General features: G+C 48.5%; 1 protein-coding gene across 2 annotated transcripts in view; it reads right to left on the bottom strand.

The window, feature by feature from the left end:
- The window catches only part of DAAM2 (dishevelled associated activator of morphogenesis 2), a 115,090-nt gene extending 105,157 nt beyond the window's left edge, over positions 1–9,933 (bottom strand). The window contains exon 1 of one of the 2 annotated variants that reach the window (XM_059400533.1): positions 9,850–9,933. The gene's annotated coding sequence lies outside the window, so the exon portion shown is untranslated. Of the gene's footprint in view, positions 1–9,116; positions 9,276–9,849 lie in introns of those variants that run through there. The other variant, XM_059400535.1, reaches the window with a different exon arrangement.
- Positions 9,934–10,133: the final 200 nt, after the last annotated feature.

Consider the following 10,133-nt stretch of genomic DNA (forward strand, 5'->3'; position numbering starts at 1 on the left):
AGAGACAGTGGAGGGCGCTTTATAGTATTTTGTTTCTTGATCTGGATGCTGGCTACATAGGTGTGTTTAGTGGGTGAAAACCCACTGAGCTATATACTTATAGGCTGTGTATTTTTCTGAATCATTTTGAACTTCAATAAAAAGTTTTTTTTAATATTTATATATTAAAGATTTATAAATCTTTAAAATCTTCACAGAGAGGTGAAGTAACTCATGCATGGACACAGAGCGAGAGACAGTGGAGGGCGCTTTATAGTATTTTGTTTCTTGATCTGGATGCTGGCTACATAGGTGTGTTTAGTGGGTGAAAACCCACTGAGCTATATACTTATAGGCTGTGTATTTTTCTGAATCATTTTGAACTTCAATAAAAAGGTTTTTTTAACATTTATATATTAAAGATTTATAAATCTTTAAAATCTTCACAGAGAGGTGAAGTAACTCATGCATGGACACAGAGCGAGTAAGAATTTAAACCTCAATCTGAACCCAGGGCCGGTGCAGTGACCCACAGCCTTCTCCTCAGAAAACTGGAGTCTCAGCTCTGTTAGCCCCTGCTCCCATTTAGACAGCTGCAAACCTCCATAACATGACCCCTGCTCAGGGCAGCAGTGATGGGAAATGATCATGTGTGTCTTGGAAAGGCAGTTCCTAATTCTGGGCAGCTGCCAGCCCCCTTCCACATGACAGGTGACATACTGATAAATATATTGACAGAGATTAAAAAAAGGAAGGGAAGGTTAAAATGCTTTGGCCTTTCCACTGCCCCAAGTCTGCAGAAACTCTGAATTTGCTTCCAACTTCCAAAGCCACCTTGGGCAGTATGGAAATACTAACCGATCTTCCCACTGACCTAAAGTCACTCCCTTCCCTCGCTGCCTGGTCCTGGGTCCTTGACGCTGGGGACTGTGGTATCTGGGAGGAAGTGAGGAAGTATTGACGTGGCCCCTGAGCTGTGAGTCTAGGTCCCTGAGTCTGATACATTGTGCATCTATCTCACAGGCAAGCTTGGCTTTGGCACTCAGGTAGATGATCAGTATATGTAACCCGAGAGGCAGAAGATTCAACACAGCACCAAAGCCTGCCTGTGCTTAGGACAAGGCAAAGGGAAACAAACATCCCTAAGGGTGATTCAGATCCACCAGAGATCCATGCAAACACTCGGTGAATATGTCTGCAGGTGGGAAAGCCGCTCCTGATGGGCCAGCAGGGTTCTCGGACACTGCACCCCACTTTGTATTACAGAAGCACTATTAAGATGGAAAGGAATTCCCAAAGGCCAACTTGTCCTGCCCCCCTTCTCCATCTGGTCATGCTTCTATCCACATATACCCAAACCTTTTGGCCTCACAGGGTTGGGACAGGGCAAACACAAGTTTAGCAATAAAATTCAAAACTCTTGCTCAGTCTGTCCAGTTATGACACAGCGCTATTTGTAGGGAAATCAGTTGGGTCTCACCTAGAAAACACACAAGATAGAGCACAGCCACGAATGATTACCTAGAAAATAATGGGTTGCTCCAAACCAATTTCATATGAAAGAGTCAAAATGTCTGAAGCAGGCAGCAGGTTTTTTGGAAGGGCTTTTAGAATCCATCCCCCATGGGACAGAGGGATGGACAGGAGGGAGCACTGGGCAGAAGGAGAAGTGCAGTTGCCAGGCCCTCAGTGAAGGCCTCGGTCAACCCCACGCAGAGCCCGGAAGCTGGGATGCCCTTTAGAAGCTTCCCGAATTGGTACAGAGAGCCCAAGCCTTCATCGCTCCCACCAGTCATTGGGTGCAGGTGACCCAGGAGGGGAGGGTGGGCAGGGCAACTCTCTTCAACGGAGGCCAGCACAAAGTGGGCTGGCCACCGGGTCAGTCCAGAGAGAGGGTCAGAGCGGCACAGCCTTTGGCACAGCCTATTTCCGCTATGTGGGGATCTGGACCCCGTAGGTGATCTGAGTGTGGAGTCCACACACCTGACCATTACACTACACTGCCCAATCTATTTCCATCAGGACGGTTTTCCCATCTAATGCATGTCTTTGATATTTCCCGCTGCATTCCTGCTCAGTCAGTGATAGAGGAGAAAGAAGCCAGGAAGGTTAAATTGGATGAGAAGGGGGAGGGCGAGCCAGAAGGCCTGATGCTCGACAGCTTCCCTAGGGAACCAAGGAGGACTACGTGAAACATGCGCTCCTATCCCAGATGGTCACCAGCCTAGGTATGTCCATCGCTCAGCCTGAGTGCCAGAATGCAACTTTCCTGAGTGATGGATGCTTGATATGTCAGAAGCAGAGACCCAAACTGGTGATCATCCAGGATGAAACCATGTTTAATAACTGACTGATGCAAAAATAAATATGCCTACAAGAATGGCATGATCTCAAATATATAGAGCAGTGTGTATCTCAGCCTAAAGAAATCAGAAAAAATAAAAAGGAGTTGATGCATGGCGGGGGTGACCTGATAGATGATCAAGGGGAAGAAAAGTATGCCATGGAGTAACATACAAGGGTATATTCAGTTTTATGAGAAATAAATGTTCAGACAACAGGTCCCATCTATCTGTGTATGCACTGGTAGTATTTGTATCAACGAAGTACAAGGTAAGTTGGCTGTAATCTAGGCTATTAACATTAATGGCGAGGGGGTGGAAGGATAATGTTATTCATTTTCCACTTGTCTTATTTTTCTGCATGATATTGATTCACTTGTTTAAGCAAGTAAGAATTATTCAGAATGTGGAAAAATCAAAGAATATGCTTTTTAAAATGATCAGCATAGTGCCAGGTGCAGAGTAGGGTCTTATATAGAAGTATTATTTCATTCCCCCTCCCTGCCCCTCACCTCAATTTAAGTAGCTCTGAATGGTTCATTGGGGGTTGATCAAAAGGCCAAGATTTTTCTGTGCCCTCTTCTTAATCATTAGAAGAGAACTTTAATAATCTTCCACACAAAATATGTGTCTGCCATCAAAATAAATCTGCCACTGAAAGCTATAAAAATTATGCAACACGTTCTAAATGGCAATGCTGTGAATTATCTGCTGTTTGCTATTATCCGTGACCGTGCTTCTCTCTATGACCATGCTAACAAAAGCTGACCATACCAAGCCAACTCCCAATTATCTTGGCACATATACATGCAAAGCCTGGAGAAGCCAAAACCCAACTTTTCACCACATCTGCTGACCAGAAACCAAAGGGTTGGTTTTATGTTTCTTCCGCCTTTCCCTGTCCCTGGCTACCCCTTAGGAGAGGTGTTCCAGAGGGAAGGAACCAGGAGAGCTCAGGAATGAAGACACAAAGGGTCCCATCGTCTATAAACTGAGTGGCTCTTCTCTATGCGGTTGGCTATGGGGATTTTCTCTTGAAGCCCCGTTAGCACCTGGGTAAGCCCTATTCACCCCTCAGGAGTTAATTCAGATATCACGGAGTTGAATCAAGGGTCTAGTAGACATAATTTGGCTACCAGGTGGAGTCAATGATGCAATTTGACTTTTATGAGCTCCACACATAGAAGGCATGAAGGAGACTCATTTCTTGTCTGATGATGCAAGGTGTTTGATGTTGTGACAGAGCTGGATGCTGTGTTTGTGAGTCAAGAGGAAACAGTGATTGGGGGAAGCCTTACAGAGGGCATCTGACAGAAAAGTGGACACTGGAGTGAGCCTGGCAGGAAGACAAGGACTGGGGAAGGGCTTTTCAGATAGACAGAACTATGAACAAGGGTGCAGAGGTGGGATGGGCTTATGACCAGATTGAGCGCAATAAATCCTAAGTGAACCCGGAGGAATGATGACAACTGCTGGTCGACATAACACTCAGACATTCAGGAGCACCTGTGTTGTCTTGAAAGGACAATCATTACCTCAGAAACCCATTTTTCTTCATCATACCACCTCACTAACTGATTCTGTTTGACCACTACCTCCCTTATTTCTGTCAAGAATATTAGGTGTGGATTTTTTACTTTAATCTAGTTCTTTTTGCTTTTACTTGGTTAATTACCAGTCCTTTCAAATCCTCTCAACCATCCTGCGAGGGACACGTGATTCATTATCATCCCCCATCCCCCTTTTTCAGGTGAGAAAACTGATATGCAAGGTCTTACATCCTGGGGGAGCCAGGATGCAAGCACAATTTGCCTGATTCTAGAACCCATATTCTTGACCACCATGTTGTCCTGTCCAGCTCCAAAATATGCCCTCTGTTTCCTTCAGAGGTCCAGAGCAGGAACCATCAAACCTTTGCTTTTCTGTTAAAGGTTCAGACAGTAAGTACTGTCAGGTCTGCGAGGCTGATAGTCTCTGCCACAACACTCAACTCTTGCCCTTTTAGTGCAAAAGCAGCCATAGACAATCTATCAACAAATGTCATGGCTGGGTTCCAATAAAACTTTACTCACAAGACAAGGTGATAGGCTGGATTTGGCTGTTGTAATTGCTGGCTCCTAATATATAGTAGTTTGTTCATTCATTCACATAACCAACATTCGCTGAGTGACTTACCTTGTGCCCGGCACGTTATGGGGCTACAGGGATCACCATACAAGCACCGCCCTTTTGAAGTTTAAGTCCAGGCAAAATATTGGCTGGTTCTTTTTTTTTTTTTTCTTTCCTTTTCTTAACCCATGCCTGACACCCTGAATCTTAACGTTGGTACTCTCCACTTTGACTTTAGGCGGTTACTTATATTCGGATCACTTGGGGAACTATCAAGACAAAACTATCCATACCTGGGCCCCACTCCCCAGAGATTCTAATTTAATTGTTCTGGGGTGGGCCCAGGCCCACACATTTGAGACTTTTACTAGCTTCCCAGGTGATTCTAATGGGCAGCCAGTGTTGTGCCCCATCGCCTGGGGAGCTGTTCCCTTCCTGTTGCCTCCACCCGCTGGGGGAAATAGGGTAAGTCTTTTAAGCCCTCAGAGTTTGAGCTGTAAAATATGGTCAATGCCAATCTCATAGGATTGTTCTAAAGATGAAATGAGGCCACCTGCTTTTCAAACTGTAGGCTGTTATGCAAATGTAAGGCGCTATTGACATCGTGCCATTATTATTCGGTTTCAATATCAGTGATTTCTTTCCCTGGTGTTGACTTTAATTCTTTGAGCCCAGACTGCATTTGGGATTTCTAAAACACGCTCTATGGAGAGTTCACTAATAGCCCTGGTTCGTGGGTCAGTGAGTTGGTGGCCTTTCCTTTCTTCCCATAGAAGATCACATGGGGCTCCCATTTGTTTGGCATGGGGAACACCAAGCTGTGCCGCCCCACTTCTGAATTAAAGGTCTCCATCTCCAGCCTGAGATTAGCTGACCATTGAGCACGCTGCTAAGCCTTGAATAAGTAGCTTATTTGCTTTGACTCGTGGACAAATGTCCAAATCTATGCACTTTCTTGAGCTTAGAACCAGAGGGGGAAAGGTCCCTAACATTTTGCTAAGCACTGGGCAGTTTGCTAGATCCTACCCATATATTATTCTGTCTTACCTTCAGAACAAGTCTGTGAAGTAAGAAGAGTCACTGTTTTCATTTGACGGGTGAAGAAGGATCAGAAAGGAAGAATAGCTTGTGACTCGCTGGTGCCAAACTCAAACCTGAATCTGCTTGATTCTGAGCCTCCTTTCATAGAACCATGAGGTAGCCTACAGGTAACTCAGCTCCTCTCCGGCCAGAACCCAAAGAGATACCAAACTGCCTAAGGTTTATATTTTTCCGGGTTCTTTTTGTTCTTTGCTTTTTTTTTTTTCTCCTGTGGATGGGAACCCCAGAAAGAACCCCACAATACCTGCTAACCCCCTTAGTCCGTTAATCTTGCACATTACTGGCAGAATGACACACACGAGTCCGAAGAAAAGGCATTCTGTTTCTACACAGTGTCTTGACAGTGCAGTTTTACAACCTCATAAAGACAAAAAAACAAAACAAAACAAAACAAAAACCGAACACCAAAAAATGTGAGAAGGGAGCTGGAGAACTAGATACTGCCAGGAGTGAGGAATTCACTGACCCCCAATCTGGGCCATCTCAAGAGAAGTTGGCCACGGGCTGAGCCTCTTAAAAGCTGAAAAGTCATCCCAGGCCATGGTTAAGGAGAGAGCTTGAACAAAACAGAAACAAATGTGATCTTCAACATCTTAAATGTCAAGTTGACGGATAACTTAGAAGCTCTGAGATGGGCCCGGAGAACCTGCAGATGCTTTCTCCAGCCTCTGGTGCTCCTTCTGTCTGTGGGACTAGCCACTCCCCAAGATAGTGTATCAATGGGGGGCCACCTCCCCACTCCATACACGCCATAGACACTTGGGGATAGCTTCCATACTTATGACCCATCACAGTCTCCCCTTACTCTGACTCAAGCGTCCTGAGGAACAGTGGCTGCCTAATGGATCTCAGACCTTGGGCTGATTCTTCGAGACTCACCTGGTTCTTGATCTTCCGGACCCACCCACACCCCCCAGGCCCATATGAATGACTCTGCTGCCATCCTCCCTTCTGAGAGATCTCCAACACAGAAGTGGTTTCTGGGCCAGAAACCCAGGCGGCCTGCCACCTCCTCCCACTACTCGGGGTAACAGACCGGGCATGCTCCCGGATCATCCCCACTGGTCATCTTCTCTAAAGGGAGGAAATAAGGGTGACCAGAGCCCTGGGACTGCCACCTATTGGCTTTTAATAATGGAAAACATGAGGTTTGGGGAGAGGTCCTTTCCAAAAAACATGGATTCCTGATGGCTGAAAAATGAAGAAATAACATTGTGCTCTTCCCTTCATTAAGGACCTATGACATCGTTAACTTTGTTCTTAGTCCTTTTGCACAAATGCTATTTTTGCAATAACCTTGTGAGGTCATTATCCCCATTTTACAGATGAGGAAGCTGAGGCTCAGAAGGAGTAAGTACTATCTACCTCGGGTTCCTAATCCTTTCCCAGGGCCGTCTGCTCTGAGATCTGCACTCTCTCTGCTATCCCAGGGTGTATTTGAAGTTCAGGGCTGAAGGATGCAAGATCCCCAACCACAGAGACTCAGGCTGTGGAGGCTCTCTGCTATGAAAGCCAAGTTGTTCTGCCTGCCAGGTGCAGGGACCTTCGGGAAAGAGCCTGAGTTTCATCCTATCTAAGTATGCCGATCTCCAAGATGACCCAACAACCGGCCAGAAGCTGGAGCTGACAGAAGAGGCAATGAGATCAGCCCAAACGCCAATGTTCTGGGAACTCAACCTGGGTCTGTAGTTGACGAAACATCTCCCAGAGCAAACCCAGAAAGGTTAGAACCCCATGAGCCCGCCAGAGAAAGCTGACATGATGGAAGAGTTGTAAGCGCAGTTCTTGCCCTCGGCTTTCCCTGAGGGTTCCTGCACAGGGACGAGAGTATTTCTCAGAGTCCACCGGCTCCACGTCTCCTGTGTCCCTGAGTCTTCAGCCTTCTATTTGCACATAGCAGGAATGGGTGGGAACATTAAAAAATGGCATTTCCACTGGCTCCACTAAAATCAAAGAAACAAGCTTCTGCCTCATTGATTATCTTTATAGTGTCCCAACCACCTGCCCTTAGGTTCACCCCCTTCTTTACAGGGGTAAAGTTGGACAGCTCTCTTCAGCGAAAGGCAGAGTTTAACCTGTTTAGTTTCGAGAACTCTAAGAGTGGGGGGTTGGGAAAGCAGACTGGGGAGAGAACATGTTCCCACAGAAAGCAGTAGGCTTTCAACCTCCCCCACACTCACCAAAAGAAAACACATTCACAGGCCTTCCTACTGGTCCTGCCCTCTCTGCCTCCCGCTTCCTGAACTCCTGACTTTCTTCTGAGGGCTAAGGCCTAGGAGAAGTTTCCTCTTTCTGTCCTGTGGGGGGCACGAGTATTCGCTCAGCATCCCAGGATCTGGAGGAAAAGCTCTGGAAACTCGGGAGTTAGGAGCCAGAGCAGGCAACAGAAGCAGGCAGCAAGACAATAATAGCACAGTTGTTTTTGGTAAAGGAAGAAACGGGAGTCGGCTGCAGCTCCCAGAACAGAAGAGAAATGGGCTGTTTGTGCTTTCATGCCTGAGGCCAGGACCATCCCCGCACAGTCACGAAGGCATAAACATGTGCCTGCACGTGCATCTCGTGGTACCCAATGACCCCTGCTTACACGCACTTTTGTTTACACTGCCCTCGGAATGGTTTCCCTCTTCTTCATGACATTTAAGTTGAAGACACAACTTCTGAAGTGAAAGGAGTCTTTCTGACATCGCTGTCTGCTCGGTCCTTTACGGCACTTCCGCAGGGGTCAATTTGTATAATGGCTAAAATCTACCCCAAATCTCGAACTTCCTGTGGGTCCGTTTTTATATCCAGATGACCTCCCTGTTCCTTCAATCCCTCCTTTTCCTTAGGACACGGGGAGAGTCCGGCAATCTTCCTCCCACCCAAACATTGTAGGTTGGCTCTCTTGCAAAATACAAAACCAGAGACCGAGTGAGGGCAAAGTGAAAGGGCTCTCTTTGTGGTCCTTGTTTCTTGGGCCCAACTACTGACGTCCAGCACCGTGCCTGGGGCCATCCAGGGCTAGCCAATGCCTAGCTACTGGCTCTGAGAGCACAGTCCCCCTCTGCTTCCTAGGGAAAATCCACTCCCTCCAGCAGCCCACTCTTCAGAGAAATCCAAGAAACTGACACCAAACCCGGAAGAAGGGAAACACAAAACTAAACTCTTGAAAGATGGGAAGTTGCTTTCATTCCCATGTAGATTTCAAGGAAAACCTCCAGGGACTCTTTCCTGGAGAGGTGTAATTTTCCTTCCTACCTTCCCAGGAACTCTGCAAATTCACCAGAGAGGTGGAAAAGTGGCCAAGGCAGAGAGAGAAGAGTTAAATCAAGCCCAGACCTCGGCAATCTGTGTTCAATTTTGATAAAAATCTCTCTCCCTCTCCCCCACCAGCCCCCTTCCTCCACCCCACAGTTCAGACATGTCTCTTTATGTTAGGAGCTTGCATCTTGTTTGGGGCACTGCGGCTCCTCGAGAACCGGGCACATCCCTCCCTGTGGGCCCCTGTGGCAGACGCACCCCTCCCACTCCTGGGGCAGGACTGGCCACCGCACAGAAGTGTCCAGACCACCACCACCTCTGCCTCCTCTTCCTCCTTACAATTACCTGCCTCCAGCCCGGATCCTTCCTTCCTCTGTTAAGTCAAAGTCCCATTGCCTGGTGATGTCAGGGCCACAGCAGGAGGCTGGACGGCAGCCGCAGGTGCTGAGGTCCCCAGAGTCAGAACCCCTTTTCTGGGATGCTCCTTCCCTCGCCCCAGGTCCCACTGTGGCTGAGAGCAAGACCCTCCAGCTCCCTCTGCCCTGCCTGCTGGCCAGAGGCCAGCCTTCAAGTGGGAGCTGGGGCTGGGGAAGAGTTAAATCACCGGAACGAAGTCACAAGCTGAGCGGGGGGGAAAAGCCACCACCAAAAAGTTGTCCGCTTAGGGGTTACTGGCTATGTGGCTATGTTCGTCCACTTGTGACAACAAGGAATCAGATTTCAAAGCCACGAAAAAAAATTTTTTTTTCTAAGTTTCCCAAAGACATTTCCTGTGTCCAGATGTGCCAATACACAGACACAGACACACACGCGAATCACACCCGTGGGCGCACAGACACGCACACAGGCCCCGGGAGCCCACTCCTGGACCGGTGGCTCCTGCAAACACTTTGCAGAAACAAAACAGGCAGCCTGCGGAGCGGCCGCCTCTCCGGTCCCCTTTCAGCACTGCAAAGAAAGCGGGGTTGGGGGGTGAGGGGTGTTGGAGAAGAAGTGTGGAGGTGCCGGCAGAAAGCGCCCGCCGCTCCGCCCGCCCCGCCCGGCGCGAAGCCGGGCAGAGGCAGGGCCGCGCACTTACTCCGAAGACCCCATGGCGCGGCCGCCGCTCCCCGCAGCCCCGAAGCCGCCGCGCCGCCGCTGCCGCCGCTGCCGCCGGCCGCCGCTCGCCCCGGCTCCTCTGGGCGCCCCCGGGCTCCGAGAGCGGGCGGCGCGGCTCCCCGCCCGGCCGGCCCGCGCCCCCGCCCGCCCCGCTCTGACGTCAGGCGTCTTGGAGCGGGATATTTATGGCAAGGATACTCTGAATGTTCCCTAGGTAGAGTTCTGATTGCAGCTCCTTGGGATTTGTAATTTTCACACTTTCAG

This window comes from Mustela nigripes, chromosome 5 (assembly GCF_022355385.1).
Source record: "Mustela nigripes isolate SB6536 chromosome 5, MUSNIG.SB6536, whole genome shotgun sequence".
In the NCBI taxonomy this organism is placed as follows: domain Eukaryota; kingdom Metazoa; phylum Chordata; class Mammalia; order Carnivora; family Mustelidae; genus Mustela; species Mustela nigripes.